This window comes from Pinus tabuliformis, chromosome 8, assembly GCF_031772625.1.
Source record: "Pinus tabuliformis cultivar Carrire ecotype Pingquan chromosome 8, CPIR1, whole genome shotgun sequence".
Taxonomy (NCBI): Eukaryota; Viridiplantae; Streptophyta; class Pinopsida; order Pinales; family Pinaceae; genus Pinus; species Pinus tabuliformis.
Window position 1 is genome coordinate 277,097,314 of NC_142294.1, and position 20,984 is coordinate 277,118,297.

Sequence of the window (20,984 nt, forward strand, 5' to 3'; positions counted from 1 at the left end):
TCGCGCTCATTAGGAGGACGGACCGTGGGTTGAGACACTTCTTGCGTGAATAGACCATTTAGGGATGGTTCATGACTATTTGCGATGCGTGATCCGGGAAATGAAAGTTGGTCCACGAGCTTGACCACTCTTCCTCCATGCGGAAAACACATTACTCTAAAGAGTGATGAGACGATGGCTCTCATGCAATATATATAGTCTCATCCAAGGAGTAGGTTATAATCCAAGGGTCCTTGAACAACCATCACGTTCATTTGAACGGTCTTCCCTTTCAATGTTATGGGCACATTGGGGAGGATCCCTAAAGGTCGACTGGTTCCTTTATCAAAGCCTGATAGATTTCTCATTTCAGGCAAAAGCGTTGGCGAACCAAGCACTTTCCAAGCAATAGAGGAAAGGATACTCACAGATGCCCCCTCATCAATGATAGTGCCAGCCATTACCATTCTGTATATTTGGACGATAATTTTGAATGGTATGCTAGCTGGCAAGTGGGGTCTGCCTAGTTGGTTCCAGTCGAACGAGACAACTAGGTTGCTTGGTGGTGGGACCGAATAGACGGCCGGATATCGCTCTGACGAACTTCCTTCCTGCGATAAAGGAATGGTGGCATTGCCCCCTTGTTCATCAGAGTCAGTGTTGATGAAGAGAATTTGGACGGTGTCGTCTTTATTCTCCTCTGTGATGGTGTCATTCGAAGATAGAGCCTCTGAAGGAAAAACCGGGTCAACTGCCGATTCAACCTTTAGACTTTCGTTAGGTATGGATTCAGACGGTTCATCTTCAATGATAGGTGCTTCGGCTGACCTTCTGAGTGGGCCAGCCAGATTCTCAACTAGCGAAGGACTTGGCAGGAGTTTTTGATATCCAGGAGGAAGTTGCGCTCGTAAAATCGGGCGATCTTCCAAAACTCTTTTTGCCTCGTCTAAGAAGGGACAACGGTGGATGGTGTGATCACCTTCACACAGTTTGCAGGGAAATCTAGCTTTCCTTCTCTGTCCTGTGGCTTCACTTCCACTAGTTGACGGTGAGCAGTCAACATGGCTATCAGAGGTCGACGCTACCGAATTGTGCAAATGGGGAGACGAGTCTCTTAGTATCCGAGGGATACAGGGACAATCTCTGTGGAAGTGGTCTCCCTTGCATATGACGCATGGTGATTTAGGCCTTGCCAGTGCTGTGTGTGGATTTTTGTCAGACGACACTTGTTTGCCCCCAGTCGCCTTTGGCTCCTTCTTCTTCTTCTCTTTCTTCTTCTTCTCCTTCTTCTCCTTAGGAACCCAGTTTTTTGTTTTACCAGTTCCATCAAGCGAAGAGGAAGGAGGAGAGGAAGATGAAGTCGAAGGCTGGTGGGCAAATCTGGTCTGGTCTAACTGTTGACTCGACTGTTCAGGAATGGTGGTGTTTTGAACGACATTGGTTGAAAAGAGCCAGACTGGTAGGCCAATTGTCAGTCTTGGAAGCGACAATGTGGCCATGTGGGGTGCACCAACTTCTCCCCAAGAGGAGAAAGGACTAGGATTTCCACTTAAGGGAATTCCTTGGTTGGTGGGCTCCATCTTTTCAACCTAAAGATCAACGCGGGAATAAAGGGTGATTGTTCCGTTTAAAATAAATTGTTAACGACGCTTTAGACACAACTTGCTTTTTCACTTTTAAAGAGTCGAGAAAAAGCTAAAAGAAACTGCTCTGGAGTTCTAGGCAGAGGGTGTGCCAAACTTTTCACAAAACCGCAGAATACTTTTTAGGGTAAGGGCGGTCGATCTTCCTGAATGCTGTGTTCAGTGCATTGCGATCAGTAGGGCGGCCGACACGGCTTCCTAAGGATAAAGGATATATGCCTATAGGGGTATCCCAATATATACGCGACGGTACGTGGGAGCACAATCCATACTAGCGCTTCCACGAGGAATCACCCACCTTCCACGAGATCGACAGTCACTAGGCTTAACGATGCCGGAACACGTCTCTAGCCTAGACCTCTATGTTGTGCGTTATGTTGCAAAGCGTTGTTAAGTTCATTCAGTTTATTTTAAGTTGATCTTTTTAGAAGTTTGCCTTTCAAGGTTCACCACGAGATGTATGATACAAATTCCTAAATGCAGTCTAAAGATGATAAGCAAGCTTTATATCTTTTCAACTTTGAAAATCCTAGCTACTAAGGGAAAAGAAAGATACCATCTTTTCTCAAAGAGCAATCAACACACTCTAATGCACGTTTCCTAAATCAAGCATGCAAACTATCAAGATGCAAATGCACAATGCAGGTGTTTGTTTTCCGCTTTCTTAGTATTGATGCCTACAAAGAAAGCTTTTTGTACAACTTTGAATTTGCTTTTAAATGACAGATACAAACAAGTTTACTTTTTCGAAATCAACAAGGGTAGAAGAGATTACAACACTTTGCGACTTTCAAAATGAACACTTGTTTCGACACTTAAAAGAGACAATCTCAAACCAATAAGCAAAAGTAAATGTATAATCAACTGTAAACAGCCAATGAACTCTCTCCTAAGATCACAATCAACAGATCTGAATCAAGGGCTACAGGATGATTATTTCACTCATGCAAAGGAAAACTGTAAATGATGCCAAAAACACATAAAAACACTCACAGTCTTTTTGTACAAAAGGAGGCGTAATTTAAGCAGAGAAAAGGAGTTATCAGACTGGTGCCTATGCTGGTTACAGGCTGCAAAAAACAGAGATCAAAATAGGGCAACAGAGAGCAGAGAACCCCAACTACAGAAGGCAAGACTGGTTCAGCGCAACCTCAACACTGTGGTTTTGACATTCAGCACAGGTAGCCTTCACGGGACCTGCGTTGAAATGCAGAATGCCTTCACATCAGTTGCGCTGAAGGAGAAACTCTCGTTTCTCACTGGGTTCTGGGTCACAGATTGCTATTTAATTCACTGTTTCAGGCCAAATGAAAAACACAAGCAAGGTACAATCAAAGGGATGCTTTGAGAGGGTACTAAGATCTATCACAAAGGATCATCAAATCATTTGTGAGTCCATTGTTCAGATCATAGACAAAATCCAGTGAAGGATCAAGGCAGCAACTGTCTACTTTGCAACTGAGAATAGCAGAAGCAGTTCGATTGTTGCTGTTGAGTCTATGAGGTAAACAATGATAGAAACACAAATAAAATGACTAAACCAAATCTCCCCAGTGGATTCGTCAATTTGTTGTGGGGAAAAATGCCTATGCAGGACGATCCTATCCACCTAAGGTGTGACAGTGCCTTAGCAACAAACAGAGACAGCTATTTTGGTTTCTTCCTTTATGAAATGTGAAAGAAGAGAGATCAATAGACTTACCGATGTCTTCCATTTGTCCCTCGATCCAGATCCTCTTCTCTTTGGGTGTTCATAGCTACTTGCCTCCTCGCTCGCCCAGCTTCAACAGATTCCTGCGAGATCACAAGAGAACAACTACTTGCGACAAGAGAACAGCTACTTGCGACAAGAGAAGAACACAACACAAAGACAGATATTCATATTCATAAATGATTCAGGATTAGAAATAAATCAAATACACTAATGCAATCATACATCAAAGATACATCAGTATATAGGAGAGAACCAAGATAGCTTTATTGATAAATAACAAGGTTCAGGAAGAGATACAACCCAGGGGGCTCCAATCCAGCATCTCTTTCCCAGCAGAATGGAATTCCTATCTTCACCTCCCTTCAAAGCATTAAAAACCCAATGATTCCAGTCTCAAACCAACAGCAATTCTTTGCAATAACAAAATTCCAGCCCCTGGATCTCATGGAGGAGAGATCCATATATAGATGTTTGGAGAGAGGATGAGTCAGCTTGAGATCTGACTAGTGTCCTCTCCCTTTGTTAGTTCTTGAGTCCACTTGGAGGTTCTTGCTTCCACTTGGAGATTTGGAACCTCTTACTCATCACCAGTCGAATTCCCTGAGGCAAGTGTCATTTTGGAAGCTTCCTGGGTTTTGACATCTTGAGGAATGAGCCTGCCACATGTCCAATCTCGCTCAGCGCAGGTAGCCAGTGTTGGAGTTGACATTCAACGTAGGTAGCCAGTGTAGCCATTGACATTCAGCGCAGATGGTCAGTGGAGCAGTTGACATGATCCTGAATTGACTTGTTTTTGAGCAGTTTCAGGTGGAGAACTTCTGTGAATTGCTGTGGTTTGTTAGCCTTGTTCCTCTACGGGTAGGAACAACATGTTTAGGGACTTTGGATCCCTAAGATTATGGACATTTCATGCTCAATGCCGTAAGGCACAAAAATGTCTATAACAATTTTGTATCTCACAATGTCTTATCCTTTCAGATCATAATTATCAGGCAGTTTTTCATTCAAAGGAGGTACTCAAACTAGAACTCACTAACCTCCCCTTCTTCTCATCTCCCCCAAGTCACTTGCTAACATCCCCCAAGGGGTCAAGGTCTACTTGAGCCTCTCAGTTTCATCATTTCCATGACATTCGCCTTGGTGAGGATCTGCTTCACTCAAGGACTACTAACTCATCATCTATGAGCCTTCTTTTCCCCAACAAAGCCTAAGGTCTCATACGTTAGCGCCCTCTTTTCATCTCCATATTAACTATTAACTTTATTATATAACTCCCTAACAATTTTCCCCTTCCCCTATTAAAATCATGTATATAAAACTCCCCTATGTAAATACCCCTCCCTGGCAATATAGCCATATTTCCTATAAGTCCGGGAAATCACAGTCCATCTGGGGCTGTCTTTAGCCCATCCAAGTCATTAAGGAGCTAGTCTGACATCAAGTCAGCTAGTAACCGCTTCCCCAGCTCTAAAACCCTCAAAAACCTTCAAAAAACCCATTTTTGCACCTTTTGCCCAAGTTCTGTGCCTAAAACACTAACCCCGCTTGGCAAAAACCCATATTTCGCCCCTATCCCTAAAACCCAAGTGTAAATATGCCAACCCGCGCTCATAATATGCATACAACACGCAAATCCCGCCATTCCCTATGTTTAAACCCACCGCCGCGATATATTAAAAAGGGAATATTCCCGCGAATATCCCCACCCACTAACCCGCCGTCGCTACCCATCTACCGCCAGCCGTTAGATCTGGCCCGCCACAGATCTACGGTGGGCAGGCTTTTCTATATGCAACACGCCCGGGCTTTAGCATCCGGGAGTTCGGCGGTTTTTCCGTCGTACTCCCGCCACGCGTCAGGCGTTGGACTGTGGCGGAGCCCCCTCTCCCGAGACTGCCTTTGCCCATAAGCGGTGCGCCACAAAACTTCTTACCACCCATAACGTCATACCCCACGTCACCCCGTGCACAGTCCCTGCTTACGTCACCCCTTTGTCCAGTCACCCGATGAGTCACCTGCCTGTGTGGCCTCCTGCCACGTCACTGCCACGTGTCCCTGCCACCGTACCTGCCACGTCATCGTCTGTACGTGATGATGTCATGCTAACATCATCCCGCCACGTTGCCCTACTGACGTCATGCTCATGTCACCCGCCGTACAATGTCACATCATGCTGACGTCATCAGCACTTTTTGGGCGCAGAGGCGCGAAAGTCGCACTTCGGAGCCCCGGAATCCAATTCTGAGGCAGTTTTTGATGAGCAATTTGCACAAATCGCTCATCGCAGGATTTTTTAGGCCGAAATGGAGAATCTTCAGGGAATCTTTAGGGAATCTTCTCATCATGCGGCCCCAGGAAGCCCGAAAAGGCGCAAAAATGATCTGTTTTCTTCACAGAGCATACCAGAAGGAGCAGAAGACAATTCCAGATGATACAGAGGCCGAACAGTAGCCATTTACTGGTGATTAGACCCACAGCACATGAAATCAGCCATCCAGATTTTGTCAAAGAATATCAGCAAAGATTTGTTTAGGGGCTCGAAGCACCTGAACATTGATGAAGCCCCCAGAAAGTCAAATCAATAAGCATCAGCCCATCCTTGCCTTCAAATCACCATTAAGGCATTCAAAGCACCAGGACAACAAGGAAGCCGAAACCCATGCATATTTATTTCAGAAGACATTGCCCCAAGGCACCAAGGACTACAGCATTTATTCATTTTTTTTTACGGCAGCCCCCAGCGCAGCCTGAGAATTTTCATGCATTTATTCCAGATAGAAGTAGGTCAATAAATTATTTTTTATGACTTGATTAGGTCAAGATGTAATAAAAGCAATAGATAGAAATTTTTTCCCTATATATACCACCCTCTGTATAGTTTTAAGGGTTGGTAAATTGAGAGTTTTTCACTAGAGACTCGCTGTGTATACCTGAATTTTTCTGTAATCAAAGATTGCCGAAAGCTTGGAGAGTGAGCTGACTGTTGTTGATAAATGCTTTGGAGACTGAAGATGGAATTCTTGTGCTGCGGCCTGAAGCAATAAGTGCCTCTTATCTCTGTTTATGTGTTTGCCATTATCTAAATAGCAGGAAAAAAGAATAGCCTAAAATTAGTTTAAATACTCTCTATGCTCAATTTCTGTTGTTTCTTGATGTTTTCCTCTGAATGAATTGGTTATGAATATTGAATTCCTTCTGGCTCATGTTTACCCCAATTCACCTGTGTTGGCCAATTATCTAGGGATTCTTAACTGCCCCTAGGTAGTGCCCTGTTACTTTCTCTGCTAATCTGTTGGAGAGATTCTTAACTGCCTCTCTTTCTTTAGCATTCATTTCATCCTTTAAACCTAAAAATTGCTTCGAGCTCAGCTATCTTGCTCCATGTTCCCTCACTGTTATTAAGGAAACGCACTAGCAGTTCCCCTCCTCGACTCCACGCTCAATGGTTTGAAACATTCAGACTATACTCTGCCTCTCTAACTGAAAGTGTCAATTTTCCCACCAAAACAAAACAAAAAACCCTCTGGACCCAAGATCTAGCCTAAAATCCTTTCAAACAAAGCTAAATCTAAAAGAGAGAGCCCTCTCTGATTGCAGGTTGGCTAGAACCTGCAGTCCAAAGTTGGTTTGTGGTTACCTCGGCCGTATCCCTTTCTTAACCTTCAGGGACAACCTGAGTGATAACACTTACCACTGTATTAAATTTGTTCAGATGCTCTGTCACCGAGTCTCCATCTTTCATCCTCAGGTTATACAACTTTTTCTATAGGAACAATTTATTCACCAGAGACTTAGATTGGTACAAAGTCCCTAAGTTTTCCCACAAAGCCTTCATCATAGTTTCCCCTGATACGTTCAACAATACTGAGTTTGAGACACACAATCGTATTGTGCTCTTTGCCTTCCAATCCAATTTCTTCCATTATTCATCAGACACTCCTATTGGTTTAGTACCTGGATCTAATGCGATTGATATTTATCCACCAACAGATCCTCCATCTTGAGTTTCCACAACTCAAAGCTCTTACCATTAAATTTCTCGATCTCTATCTTTCCAGTGTTTTCCATCTTCTTTCACCACAAGAATCGATCACGTAGATATCCCACTGAATGGGGTCTATCATAGGCCCGGTCAAAACCCCTTAGCAACAAAGGCATCCCCATGAAACCAAAATAGCTCTGATACCAAATGTAGGTTTTAAATTCGTACAGAAATTACCTGCATACAAATTCTAAAACATAGAAAATAAACAATGTGAAAGAATAACACATAAAACACATATACACAGAGATTTTCCCTTGGATCCCAAAACTAGGGCTACGAGATTGATTTTCCATTATATTCCTTTCATTGTTACAATACATATTTATAGATGCTGAAGCATCCAATACCATGGACCAAAAACCATCGCATCCAAAACCATGGATCAAAAACCATTACATCCAAAAACATGGACCGAAAACCATCGCGTCCAAAACCATGTGTGAAAATCATGCACAAAACCATAGGTAGGTCTGCCCAACCTATCATAGGGTTCAAAACCAAAATTTTCCATGGTGCTACCTTGGACCCCATACAGTGGCGTTACCTGCACCCCTCAAACTCCTTGTTACCCCACCACTACGCGATCAGCACAACGAGGCAGGGGCTCCGCCCCCCCTCTAACCCCTGAGTTAACTACATGGGCTAGTCGTGGAATGAATATAACACAACCCAACATCAAAGGCATAAGTTGTGTTCTAAAGCAAGACAATCATGTAGTGGCATATGAGTCAGGAAAGTTGAAAACTCAAGAAAGAAACTACATCCTTTATGACTTAGAGTTAGAAACCATTATACGTGGTTAAAAATATGTGGATACACTACCTGTCAATAAAAAAATTCACACTTGTCACTGACCACATTAGCATCAAACACCTTTTCAGTCAACTTGATTTAAATGCTAGAAAAACTAGATGGATGACATTTTTAAGTATATTTGAGTCTGAAATAAAGCATATTAAGTGAAAAGAAATTAAAATAGTAGATATTTTAAGTAGAAATGTGAATTCACTAATTCAAAATTCTTGTAGCAATGTTAAAAAAAAAATTGTTGAACAAATTAGAATTTCAACACAAAAATATGAAGCTTATGTGAAAGTTTAACAAAAATTGTAGCAAATGGAAGTTCTTGGTTATGAAAGAAATTCAAAAAAATTGTTGACCTAAAGAAATAGAATTTATATTCTAAATGAAGCTACTATAAAAAAACTTATCTTAACTGGACATCATCAAAAATGTTATCCATGGCATCTAGCATACTAGAAAATTATTTCAGCATTGAGAAAATATTTTTATTGGCATGGTATGAAAAATATGAAGTGCCAGAATATTCGGCAAAATTCCTAGAGTGGCAACAGGTGAATGGATAACACTGACACCCAGTTGGACTGTTAAATACACTCTGAAATGGAAATGGGAAGTTATTTCTCGTGACTTTATTACTAGATTAGCATGAATTGGAAGGCAACATGACTCTATTATTGTGGCAGTAGATAAGTTAAGTAAAGAAAAAAATTTCATACCTTTCCAATCTACTTTCAGAACAACACAGATTGCAGACATTTTCATGGGAAATTTTTTTCCCTGCATGGCATACCAAAAATGGTGATATGATAGAGAGACAAAAAGATTCATTTCTAAATTTTGGAAAAAATTGTTTGGAGGAATGGGCTCACAACTTGATTTTAGTACTTCCTATAACCACCAAACTAATGGACAAACAATAATGAAAAACCAAAGTTTAGATGTTAAGAATGTATGTAATGAAAAAAATTGCTAAGTGGTAGGATTTCCCACATTTAGTAGAGCATGCATATAAAAATAGTTACCAATATTCTATAAATATGAGTCATTTCAAATCATTATATGGAAGGAAAATCGATACTCCCTTAAGGTGGGCTCAGCTAGAAGACAGGCTTGGATTAGGCCCTAATGTGTTACAATAAATGGAACAAGTGGTGACGAAAGTGAGGAAATTTTTGAAGGTTTGCCGAGACCGAAAAAAACTTTATGTAGATCAGAAGAGAGCATACAAAGAATTTAAAGTAGGATAACATGTGTATGTGAAAGTTAAACAAAGGAAAAACACTCTAAGGATGGGAACCTATGTCAAATTAGTACCAAGGTTTTATGGTCCTTTTAAAATTCTTCCTAGAATTCAGCCAATAGCTTATAGGCTAGGATTACCTAGCCACATTAAAGTACATAATGTTTTTCCTGTCTCCTTACTGAAGAAATATATTCATGATCATTCTCGCAAAATTGATTGGAATGTGGTACAGGTGGAACTTGAAGGATATTTCTAGGTATATCCATTTCAAATCTTAGATCAGAGAGAAACCATGCTCCAAAATCAAGACATCATCAAGTTTAAAGTGTAATGGAAGCACTTTACCCTAAGAGAGGCAATGTAGGAGATGGAGGAAAAAATGTGACAAGCATTTCATCTTTGTTCCAAGAGGAAGGGAACTGAAAGAAATCATCGAGGACAATGTTTATTTAAATGTGGGGGAGATGTAACACCACTACAACATTGAACTATTTTTAGAATGAATGGTTATGGAAGCAATGATGTGACTTATGTGATGATGCAATTATTTTATTATTATTTGAGGTAGTAAATAAATTTATTGGAAATATAAAGAAAGAGCACTAGAGTTTAGAAGACTTATTTCCAGATGAGAAAATGTTGTTGGTGGTAAAGTCCACAAGATGGACCTCCCCTAAAATTTTGCTAAAAATCCCTAGGATAAAATAACTAAAATAAGTTAAATTAATATAATGGGAGAGAAATATTATGTTTATAACTTCTTTGGAGAGAAATATGAAAAGGGTGGAATAAATCACTACGGGAGATAAAGGCATGGTTTAAAGAAAAAGAAAAGAATATTTAAAAAGAAACTATTACAAAAATGCCAAGGCAAAAGACTGGTAGATCCTCAATTAAGGCATTGGTAAAAATATGCTGGGAAGAAATGTATAAAAAAGCCACCTAAGAATCGAAGGGGTTGTTGATTATAGAAGGCAAGGAGATCTTAGCTTGGGGGGGACTAGTAGAGGTAGTTCCTTGTTGGGTGGAATGTGCTCAATCCATGAATATTCCTGAAGGAACCTATTTATGGTTAAGAAAAAATTATGTTCTGTTCGATCTGTTTCTATTGGATTTTATTAATTGTAGAATAAATATTGAGGATGATGTATGAAATTCGTTTCATAAGTATTGGTTGAATGTATATATAAATTTATACAAGCCTATCCAAATAATGAGAGATATGATAATAGAAATGTGATATATTAGACATTACATACTTATCATAGTTGCATGCATGTATGGGTTATAACTTTGAGAATTATATTCAGATAGAATTCAAATAGAGTATATCACTATTGAAATTTTATATCAGTAGATGTCCATGTTATAAATACACTCTTTTTATTGGAGGAAGTGAATGCATGCATAAACTATATAGAAGAGATTATCTATATAAGTCTATTTAGCTATCTAAATTTATAATCGGTGCTTTCAAAAGTGATAAGAGTGAATTATTGTAACAAGTGTATGAAAAATATAACTAAAGTAGTTTTGGAATACCTATGTTTCTCATATTTATGAAATAAACAATTGTTTATGTTTGTGAGTCTAGCTAAAGAGATAGGCTAGTTGTACATTGAACAGTTAAGTAGATTTCATACAATAAAAGAGGAATGTTTAATGAACTACGATACATTTAAATGCGTAAATATTATGGGCTACACTACTCTAATATGGTATACTATTAGAGTAGTAATGATAATTTTATATTTTTGCTATATAGAGAAGGGATTGAAACCAACCCTTAATACTCTATTTTGAACTCCTCAAAACCATGTAATCCCATGGAATAATGATGAATAAGTGATTGTGCATAAATTATGTTTTGTGGGTAAGGAAACATGGAATGCAATTTGTATTCCATTAAGCTAAATAAACATTTTATTCTAAGCATGAGTTTAGAATTATATGATTATATTATTTTAATTTTAAATTAGAACGAGCCTATTTAATCCCTAGTAACCTCATGTTTTTTATGAGGTATATGAGAAATTAGACATGACTATAAAAGTGATATGAAATCAAATCCTATAAATAAAATGAAGGAAACTAGTAGTTTACAAGGAGGATTATTATGTGGTCAAAATAGTAATAGAACAAATATGAGGAAGCTAACAGTATGCACAATGAGAACAATTTTCTATATTAAACATTAGGTTTCCCTAATACGATTAGAGATGAATTAGTGAGTGCAATATTGTACTAGTGTAAAAACTAAATGAGGCCAAAGTAAAAAGTCAATTTGATAACAGAAGATAGATTTGGACGTAACTAGCCACATAACCTATAAGTCATATTACAATGAAATCATCCACGTTAAACAAAACCCTAGTTAGGGTTTTGAAACCAACTTCATTAACTTGCCAAACCCCTAGTTTAGTAAGATGATTACTAGTAGGAAGTCAACCTAGAAACTTTGTGGTGCCACATGTCAGAATGTTGGGAAAGAGGCTAAATTAAAACCTTGATACTAAACCAGATTAATTCCATAATCATACATGCACCCAATATGGTCGTTGGATATTAGGCATATAGTATGAAAAACCATTAGTAATGAAAATCTTTAAGAAATTGATGAAAAATGATAGGTCACTATAATAATAATGTTGCCCCCTTATTCTTATTGTTAGTCTATCCCCCTTATTATTATCTTTGTGCCCATGTAGCCCCCATATTGTTATTCTTGTGCCCCATAGAATCCCTCTATCGTTATTGTTGTGCCCTTACATTACTATTGATATGTAGGCTCTCATTATATTGTGACCCCTTAGCCTCCTATATATGCAAATGAGGTATTGTCATTTACATCATCCAAGAATTCTTCATTTATGTAATTTAAAGGAGGTTTCCCCCTTGAAGATGATACTTTTAAAGTCATTAACTTATATTTTCTTTCGTTTTGTGAGCTAGTTGCATAACATTTCGTATCAGAGCTTTCGATTCTAGGGTTTCACTTCTTTAAACATGTCATCTTACTATTTTCACTATAACTTGTTTTCTACGATGTTTTAGAAGCTGAAATTTTGACCACGATGAGATGAAGTTATGGTTAACTTCATGTGACAATACTAGAACTTGCATTGCTATATATTTAGAGATATGATTCGAGCAAGTTAGGATTTTTGCAGGATGAAAAATTAAATATTAAAGAGGTGACCTAGGGAAAATTATAATAAATTTCCCTTCGAGCATTGGATTTGAATTTCCTAAAAAGTGATTGTACTTTCACAGAATCTAGTTTGATGTGTATCAATACTAGGGCATAAGGTTGAATGAGTGACAAGTGGCACTCCATACATGTTCCCTCTACTAAACTAATATTTAATGAGGTCATCATGGGAGATCATGCATAATTATTTTTTGTAGAATCCATTATTTGTATGACTTGTGAGGTTGGAAAAAAAGAATTAGAGGTCTACAATAAGAAGAGAATTCATACCTTGGAGATCCAAAATTACAGAGATAAAAAACATTCAATGTTGAGCTCTTATAAAGAAAGAAAAGGTGTGTGTTTTTTTTAAACAGACATAAGTTTTGTTTTGAAAAAATAGTTTCAAGTGATTCAAAGGGCATAGTGAAGTGTAACTATCATTGTTTGATTCCAAAATGACTCAAAGAAAGAAATGGAGATACCTAGTAAGCAACTAGAAATCTCTACTATGATGCATGAAGAAGTGAAAGAAATTCAACATGATATATCAAAATTACAAGACCAACTGCAACAAATTTTTCTCTCGCAAAGAGTAACCAAAAATGAAATGTTAGCTAAGATGGATGGTTTGAAGAGTGGTTTAAATTCATACATGGAAGGTTTGAAGGATGGATTAAAAGCAAACACGGAAGGTTTGAAGGATAGATTAAAATCGAACATGGAAGGTAAGATGGAATGTTTGAAGGAAGGTTTGATAAAGTTCCTACAATAAATACTTCCTAATGTTGAAAAGGTATTAGATGAAACTCATGATGAAAACAAAAGGAATATTAATCATGATTTCAGAGAGTCTAACTTTTGATTGAAGACCCACAATATTCCAAACATTGATATGAAGAAGTTTGATGACAAGCATCTGGTAACATGGATACTACACATGGAGCATTATTTTGATCTCCATAATGTGCAACACACATAAGAGGTACGCATTGCATATTTATATTTAGAACCCAATCATTTTGTATGGTATTGATGGCTTTATTATTCTAAACCACTTGTCACTTGATCAAATTTTATGGAGGAAATGATAGCACATTATGAGGATACAAAGAGAAACACCTTCCTTAGGCACTTGATAAATCTCAAACAAAAGGGTTCAACAGTGGAGCACATTGATGATTTCCAAAAATAGAATATCAGGGTAAATGATCAAAGGAGCATAGGAATTATGTTTTCATAGGGACTTTAAAGGATGACATCTAGCATGAGGTTCACCTTTGGGAACCTGAGTCATTGGAGAAGGCATTCAGTGTGGCAAGAAAATTCGAAAGAAAAATTATGGCAAAAAGGATGTCTACCACTCACAACTATAAATATGGAAGTGTTACTTCTCCTAGCCTTCCACAACCTACAAGGTTGGAACCACAATAATTGGCGGAAAAAGGAGAAAAAAGGCTTTGTTATAGTTGTGATAGAAAATGCAGTAAAGGTCATAAATCTATGGAGAATAAGTAATTCTACATAGATTGTGAAGAGGAGGAAGAAAATGAACAAGATACATCAAAATAAGAGGATATACATCATGAACCCACCCCAAAGAAATAATAAAATAATTTGACCATATCTTGTAATGCATTTTAGGAATTACCACTTGTCATATTGTTAGGATAGAAGGACATATTAAGAATAAAAAGGTAATGGCACTGATTGATTCGAGTAGTACACACAATTTTATTCATTGTAAGATAACTAAGGAATTGTATTGCTTCATATGTCTAGCACTAGAGTGTCAAGTGATGATTGAAAATGGAGGAACTATAATTTTCTCTAGAAAATTCCATAATATAAAGTTAACCATGGGGGAATATGTATTTAATATTCCAATGCTTTTTGTTTTAATGGGTGGGGTTGATGTTGTACTAGGGGTTCAATGGTTACAATCTTTAGGGGAGATAACTTTTAATTTTCACGAACTTTTCTTGAAAAAAATTGGGAAGGGAAGGAATTTGAATTAAGGAGTATCACAACGAAGCCAAGAAATATAATCAACTATAATGGAATGACAAAGATTCTATAGAAATAATAACAGGTTGTAATTGCACAATTATGGTCACTAGAGGTTAAAACATCAAAATCATATATTTCTCTAGATCTCCAAAAAGTCTTGGAAAATCATTCCCAGGTTGTTGAGACTCTCAAAGGCCATCCACCTATTTGTGATCATGATCATGCTATTCATTTGATGTCAACAAGTGTTTCTCACATCAGGCCTTACAGATGTCCCTATGCCTAAAAGAGTGAAATTAAATATATGATTGCAGAAATGCTAGAGGTCGGTATAATTCAACCTAGTCAAAGTTATTTCTCCGCTCCAGAAGTATTCGTGCATAATAAGGATGGATCATGGCGCATGTGTCTGGATTATAGGGAGATCAATAAGCTCACTATTAAAGATAAATTTCCCATTCGTGTCATTGATGAATTGTTGGATGAATTACATGGAGAGATTTACTTCTCCAAGTTGGGCCTTCATTCATGATATCATCAAATTAGAAGAAATAATGAAGACATTCTAAACACAGTGTTCAGAACTCACAAGGGTCGTTATGAATTTTTGGCCACGCCTTTTGGCCTTAATAATACACCTTCCACATTTTAAGGTTTGATGAATTCATTTTCAAACCCTTCCTTAGAATATTTGTGTTACTATTTTTGGATGATATAGTAATCTACAACAAGTCCAGGAAGGATCACGTATCAACATATTGATAGGGTGCTCAAATTATTGGAGGAGAAACAATTATATGAAAAAACCTCCAAATGTTTCTCTGGAGTACAATAGGTGGAATATTTGGGTCATATTGTATCTCATGAAGGGTTTAAGGTAGACCCTAAAAGAATTAAAGCCATTAAGGAATGGAAAATTAGCATAACCATAAAGCATATTCAAGCATTTCTTAGATTGAGAGGGTATTATCACAAATTTGTTAATAATTATAGGAGAATAGTGGCACCTATAGCATCATTACTGAAGCAATATGCATTTTCTTAGACTCAAGAAGAAACTAAGGCCTTTGAACATTTTAAAGATGCAATGTGCCAAGAACCGGTATTAGCTACACCAGACTTCACAGAAACGTTTATTGTGGAATGTGATTCCTTAGGAAGTGGAATTGGTGTTGTTTTAATGCAAGAAGAAAGACCCATTGATTTTGAAAGTCGTCCAATCAAAGGAAAATATTTACAAAAATTTATTTATGAGAAGGAAATGTTGGAAATACTACATGCACTAAAGAAATGGTGAACTTACCTAATGCGAATACATTTCAAGGTAAAAAAAGGTCATGGTAGTCTTAAATACTCTTTAGAACAAAGATTATCTTTAGAAGAGAAGAAAAAATGAGTTACAAAGATGTTGGGTTATGACTTTGAAACCATCTACAAAAAAGGGAAGAAAAATATTGTTGCAAATACACTCTGAAGAAAGGATGTGGAAGAATTTTTTGTGTCATTTCTATTATCCAACCTAAGTGGATAACCAAAGCAAGGGATGAGTGGAAGAATTTTGAAGAGGTGTGGACACTCATTCAAAAGTTGCAACGAGATTCTAGTACATCTAATACATTTAGCTGGAAAAATGATGCATTACGGTACAAAGTTCACTTATATCTTTGTATGAATTCCCAACTCAAAAAAAAGTATTATTTTGGAATTGTACACCTCTCCCTTAGGAGCACACTCAATATTTTTAAAAATTTACCACAAGGTCAAGAAGGAACTTTTTTGGAATGACTTTAAATCTTATATTCATAATTTTATGGCATAATGTTTAGTTTTCCAACCAAATAAAGTTGAGAAAATTGAGACCCGGATCTATTACAACCTTTAGCCATTCCAAGTCAGCATTGGGAGGAGGTCTCAATCGATTTTATCATAGGTTTACCCAAGTATGAGGGAAAGAGTGTCATCATGGTGGTACTTGATAGACTTACCAAGTATGCACACTTTTATGCATTATCTCATCCTTTGAAAGCTAATATAATTTCTACTTCATTTATGGAAACAATTCAAAAGCTTCATGGGAACCCAGATATTATTGTAAGTGAGAGAGATCCCATTTTCATTGGAAATTTTTGGATGAAATTATTTTTCTTGTCTTGGTACTCAATTAGATCATAGCTCATCTTATCATCCTCAATCTGATGGGAAAAATGAGATAGACAAAAAATGTTTGGAATGATATCTTCGTTGCTTTGTATCTCATAAGCAAACACAATGGGTCAAGTGGTTACCTCTAGCTAAATAGTGGTATAACACTTCTTTCCATACTGCACCAAAAGTGACCACATTTATGGCACTTTATCTGTATCATCCACCATCGATCACATCATCTTTAAGAGAAAATTTTAATGTTCAAGCTGTGGAAGATCACATCGAGCATAAAAAACAAGTTTACAACTCGTAATGAATGACCTAACTCTCGCACAAAATCAAATAAAACAACAGGCATATTAGCATCACAGAGAAAGAATCTTTAATGTAGGTTACTGGGTATCTTTTTAGCTACAACAATACAAACAAATGTCCCTTAAGCAAGATAAGAAGGATAATAAATTATCACCCAGGTACTACGATCCTTAAAAGGTGTTGCAAAAGATTGGTACTATGGCATACAAATTGGAGCTACCTACATCTTCCCAAGTACACCTAGTTTTCCATGTTTCATGCTTAAAAAAGGTTATCGGTGACAATCTTAAAGTTCAAACAACATTGGGAGAACATCATGAAGAAGGAAAAATCATATTCAAGCTTGAAGCAGTCACAGAAAAGAATCTGATAGTTAGGAGATGATCAATTTTAGAGTATCTCATTAAGTGGAAGAACTTACCTGTTGAAGATTCCACATGGGAGGATGATAATTTTATACAGAAACATCCATAACTACTCAAGTGTTGACGACAACCCTTTTTGAGGCAGAGCGGCATGATAAGTCCCTATAATATGTTCTGTGTGGAGCATGATTGTTCAGAGGTCTTTGTTTCAACCAGATGTATACCCCAAGAAGTTTGTACACCCCTCCACGCGGGGGGGTGCAGGGGGGACTTGTCCCCCACGTGAGGGTCTGGGGGTCCGATCCCCCCTGGCTGGGGGGTCCCGAGGCCAGCGCTCCCGAAGCCAAAAATAGATGTAAAATTGCCTTGTAAAAGTATAGTAATTCCTAGTCAATTTGGGCCGTTCATTAGGCGGATGATCTGATGGTAGAACTTATGTTTAGTTTAGGGTTTTTTGCCCTAGAAGGAAACCCCTCTCTTTGTATGAGGGCATTGTATTTGAGGCTGTGTAATAGATGTGTAGACTATGAGCGAGAAACAAAGAGGTGAGACTATGAGAGAAAATAGAGGATATTACAGTCGATCTGTTGTAGGTTGTGTCTCTTCATTTTGCTAGATAACAGAAAGGAAGGATTGGTTGTTCGGGGTGGACATAGCCCAAACTGGGTGAACCACGTATATCTGTGTCTCTCTTGTTTATGCATTTTCTATGTTTATATTTCTGCAATATTTTATGTGTTCCATTGCTCCGTAATATATAATTTTATAACATAATCCTAGTATACCCCCTTATTTGCATTGTTAGTGTAGCCCCCTTATTGTTATTATTGTGCCCATGTAGCCCCCATATTGTTATTGTTGTGCCCCATAGAAGCCCACTATTCTTATTGTTGTCCCCTTACATTATTATTGTTATGTAGGCTCTAATTATATTGTGATCCCTTAGACTCCTTTGTAAAAAAAGGAGGTATTCTTATTTGTATCATCCAAAATTTATTTATTTACATAATTTAAAGGAGGTTCCGCCTTGAAGAGGATACTTTTAAAGTTGTTGATCTATCTTTTCTTTTCTTTTGTGAGTTGGTTGCATAAGAATGAATATTTTAAGAAAAACAATGGCATGTTACTTTTGAAAGGTGAAGTTGTCCAAAAATGAAACCCTTATATATTCAAACCAATTTTAGTTATTTCCACAATAATATGAAGAAACTTATTCATACAAAATGAAGAATCAAAATTAAGATATTTTCCAGGGAACCACAATGAAGCAACCACGACATTGAATATACATATTAAGTGGTTAATTGTATGATATACCAAAGGAAAAAGGGAATTTATACAACACTTATAGTTATATATTATCTATCGACCTGGTACACCAGAAGAAATTGTAAAAAATGATAACTAAAAAGAGGAAATCTCACCCATATTCTCGCCATCTGAATATGTGGTTGTAACTACTCCAAATATCGGGAAATGAGAGGTATGAAATAGAGACATTGAAAGGGTATATAAAATGTATTCATAAATCCACAGGGACATTTATATAGGGATTTGTTCATCATTTGAGTCACAAAAGTTCTATAAATTACCTTAAAATTCGCATAGAAACCAACAGAAAAAATAGGAGACGTGAACCCTCAACTAAAAACATTAAGTGGCTAAAACTCACATGGGAAATACCCATTCTACCTTGACCCTAAAAACAAAACCAATAAATAATACAAACTATTGAAAGTAAGGTGAGAAAAAATGAAGTAGTGTAATAGGTGCAATAAAAATCAATGTTATTGTTGGGGAAATTATAGGTGTAATAATTCCAACACTAAATTATCAATTTAGGACTTGTAATATTCAAGAGGCATAAGTGCAGGTAATGCAGGATCAGAGCATCTAACCTAGACTAGAGTAAGAAATCAACTTCTTGTTAAAGTACAGAAACAAATCAAACACTACTTATAGTAAAATCACTTCGACTTATAAAAATGCTAATTATAGAACTCAAATTATGTATATAAATAACTCATTCATCTATTCTAATGTTGATCAAGGAAAAACATGAATCACTAAATCAAAAGGGCATAAAGATTAAATATAAACTAAGCTAATGAACTTGAAATCTTAATTAAGCTAGTGAATATGGAATTGGAATTAAACTCTGGGGCTCTCTACATTCAATCAAAGAGAAACATTCAACATTAAAATGCAAAGACTACTGATCTCAAAGTGACTAAAATGATACTCAAAGGAATCTAAACAAATGACATTTAAGGAAACTAAATCATATTGTAAAGAAACCTATCAAATTGACCTCCTTATTTAATGCTGGAAAGAAACTCAAATGACAATTCAACCTCTTTTTCTAATTATAATCATACTACTCACAAAATGAAATCTTATGCCATTGTTTGAACTAAATTACATTATGCTACCAAATTGAATTAACCCTGTTTTAAATAAAATGAAACCAAAGCAATTCACATTGCTTCTAATATTGTACTCAAATCGATTCAATTACCCCAAATCAAACTAAAAACAGAGCAAACCACATTGTTCTTAAACTAAATATCTCCTCACTCAAACTTAAATTAAATTGAAATGTTGGACATGAGTTGCACACCCTAAATTAAGTTATATTAATGCTGGAATGAAAACCTCACTATTCAAAACTTAAGTCTCACTACTCCAAATCAATCAAATTAGAATTACTGGCACTAAATCACACAACTTAATTTACTTGGGATATGATTTTAAATGAAATCGTAGTGCTTCTATGAGAGGACTAAGTAGTAAACACAATCAAAAATGTAAATTATCAAAGACAATCCATAGATAATATATATATATATATATATATATATATATATATTGAACCAAAAATTCACTCATTGCACTATCCTTTAACCTACGAATTGACCATTTAATGCACACAGGGAGGAATTCGTTTCAGACTTTCATCATGTATCACATGAATAAATTATATAGGTGCATAAAATGATTTTAGATATTCAATACTGATTTATGTTCTTTTCGTTGAATAATCCAATTATAGTGAAATAGACTCAGTTTTTCAAAGGAGACAGAGCATGGCTTAGCGTTGAGGCACAAGAACAATTTATGTAACAAATGGAAATATATATACTCAGAACACTTGATTATTTTTCCAATTGATAAATGAGCTGTCATAATGATCGCAAATGCTCTGAAAACAAATTAAATACTCCAAGTAATCACTCAGGAAACTTAATGGATTCATGCAATAACTAAATGGAAATATTGATTCTGTAAAATTGTCACAGAACTATCTATCTTAAGCTAATAATGAAGCTCTCTCCCAGATGATGGCAGGCCCTGCCACACCTGTGAAAGCTTAAACGAGTTGCAGTAAAAATGATATAGAACACTCAAATTAAAACTTACAGTAGACCATAACTCACAGTAATCTGGTTTAAAACATAGCCATACTATATTATTTGGAACAGAGTCTTCAATTACAAAGCATAATGTCTTACAGAAACTTGACGACTTAAT